General features: G+C 44.3%; 1 protein-coding gene across 1 annotated transcript in view; it reads left to right on the top strand.

Moving 5' to 3' along the window:
* Window positions 1-2416: 2416 nt before the first annotated feature.
* The window catches only part of LOC103269069 (cytoskeleton-associated protein 5-like), a 69987-nt gene continuing 69759 nt past the window's right edge, over window positions 2417-2644 (top strand). Inside the window, exon 1 of the mRNA XM_021716869.1 lies at window positions 2417-2512. The gene's annotated coding sequence lies outside the window, so the exon portion shown is untranslated. The remainder of the gene's footprint in view (window positions 2513-2644) is intronic.

A 2644-nucleotide genomic window follows, 5' to 3' on the forward strand; every position in this document is an offset into this window, starting at 1 on the left:
GCCTTTAAGTGATGCTGCCATTTTGTTTTTATTTTATTTTTATTTTTTTTTTTTTGAGTTGGAGTCTCACTCTGTCGCCCAGACTGGAGCTGCTGGCTCCGACGAACCTTCCGCCTCCGTCTTCCAAGTAGCCGGAATTACAGGCATGTGCTACCACGCCTGGCTGATTTTTTGATTTATTGTAGAGATGACGTCTTGCTGCCGAGGCGGGTCTCAAACCCGCGGGCTCAGGCAATCCACTCACCTTAGCCTCCCAAAGGCGCGGGATTACAGGCTGAGCCACCGAGCCCAGCTTTTCCTGACTTTCTACTTTCCTTTAGGCAATCAAATCCTGGTATTCTCTTTGACTCATCTCCTGAAGTGGGATCCACCCTGCCTTTGCACCTAATCTAGTCCATTGCCAAATCTTTCACTCTCTCTGGACCTGTTCTCACCCTTTTTACTGCTAACACCTCATATCAGACTCCTAACTGGGTTCCCAACTCTAACCCATTTAAATCAAGCTAATTAATTTTCTTAAAGTACAATTCTGATTTGTCACTCTCTGGCTCAGAAACCTTCAATAGCTTCCCATTATCTACTTAATAAAGTACACATTTCTTATCCTGGTATTCAGGACCCCTCAGGAATTATTCCTAACCTTCTCTGTCAATCTTGTGTTCCACTGCTTCCCAACATAAATCCTGTCCTAAAATCAAAACCACATGCACTAATCCCATATATACAATGTATAATCTTGTCTCTGTGCCCTGGCTCGTACTTTCCTCACTACTAAATATTCTCCTTGCTCCTTCTGTGAAAGAAAAAAGAAACAAGTCAGTGGTAATAAGTTAATTTTCCTCTCTACCAAGTCCTACTCCTATTAAGTTTCTTATAATACAGGAGTGTTCTAATCATTTTTGGGCATGCTCACAAATATATACATTTATAACCATATGTAATAAAATCATTCCACATCTGCTTTTCTGCAATTTGCCTTTTAAAGTTATTATTATTTTGTAGAGATGGGTCTTGCTATGTTGCCCAGGATGGTTTTGAACTTCTGGCTTCAAGTGATCCTCCAGCCTTGGCCTCCCAAAGTGCCGGAATTACAAGTGTGAGCCACCACACTTGGCATCCTTTTTTTCCAATTAATAAAAACAAAAAATTGGTGCACTTTTCTTCTCTAGCACATATAGATTAACCCCATTTTTTTAAACAGTTGCATAGTGTTCTATTGAATGAATATACCACAATCTATATAAAAAGTTCCCTGTTGTAGACATATAATTTTCAGATTTTTTTCCTCATCTTAGCAGTGCTGCAGCAAACATCCTTGTACACTTTTATTTGCATATTTGAAAATGGTGGCTTTACTGGGCCAGAGATTATGTACATTTCAGTATCTGCCAAATTGTCCTATTAAAAGTTTGCACCAATTATACTTTTACCAACCGTAACTTTGAGCATCTTTTTTTCCAAATCTTTACCAACCAAAGGTTGTTGAACTTTTTCATCTTTGCCAATTTGATAGATAAAATATAATTGTTTAATTTACTTTTACCCATCCCCTCTCCATCTTTCAGCTTGTTGGTAATCTGCATATCCTCTAAACCTCAGATTAAAAGTTCATCCTCTTCATAGATCCTCCATTGAGTTTCTCCTGTCTCTAAGCATTTGTAGCTTTTCATGTATATAGTTCTCATGTTGCTTTGAAGTTAGTGACTAGTCTGTATGCTATATTCCTCTGACCATGGTAGATTACAAATTCCTTGGAAGGACCCGATCTTACTCATAGAAACACTGAATATAGAGCTAAACTACAATTCATTCTAGAGATCATGTTAACCAAGCCTCTCATTTTTATAAAAGTAGCATTAAGCATTTGCAGGATGTGTTCCAGTTCATAAAGGCCTTTCCTGGACATTCAATTAGTTATATTAACTCCTCCCACTAAACCTGTAAGGGGAAACATCGTTATCCCATTATACAGATAAGGAAAGTAAACTCCAGAAAATTACTGAGAAAAGTGGTTTACTCAGAGCAGGTCCGAGACCAGAATCCAACGTCCCGGCCTCATGCGCTGTTCCTTCGTCTCCATCCCAGCTGCCTCTCCCTTCCTTCCCAGCACAATCGATATCTGGTGAATGAAATGACTCAAAAAAAAAACCTGTCAGGTGTTGACACCAGCTTGAACATCTGTAATTAAACAAAACAAACATACTGACGGCCAGGGATGCACTGCTCTACACACACCTTCCGCCTTTCTCTCCCAGGTGGTCGGCAGCTTTCCCTCCAGCGACCAGCTGCCCCACCTAAGCAAGCTGCGCCGGGTCCCTAGGGAAGCTCGGCTTCGCGCGGCCCCTTTAACGCTGCGGGCGGCGCGTGCACACAGTCCTTTCAAACGGACCAATGAGCGGCCGGGAGGCGGTCCGCCGAGGACCAATGAGCGGCGAGGACACTGCGGGGTGTGCGGCGGCCCAAGCGGTTTCAAACGGCTTAGAGCAGGCCCCTCGGTTCTGACCCAGCGGAGGTGAGTGGCTGGTGGGCCTGGCCCGCCGACAAGGCCCTCGGGTCCGGGCGTCGCGCGCGCGGAGGGGCCTTGGACCCCGGGCGACGGGGGTGGGGGCCTCCGACGCGCGCCTCTCCTGCCCCACGAACCCGG

This window comes from Carlito syrichta, unplaced genomic scaffold (genome assembly GCF_000164805.1).
Source record: "Carlito syrichta isolate Samal-C Ts95f unplaced genomic scaffold, Tarsius_syrichta-2.0.1 Scaffold309042, whole genome shotgun sequence".
Taxonomy (NCBI): domain Eukaryota; kingdom Metazoa; phylum Chordata; class Mammalia; order Primates; family Tarsiidae; genus Carlito; species Carlito syrichta.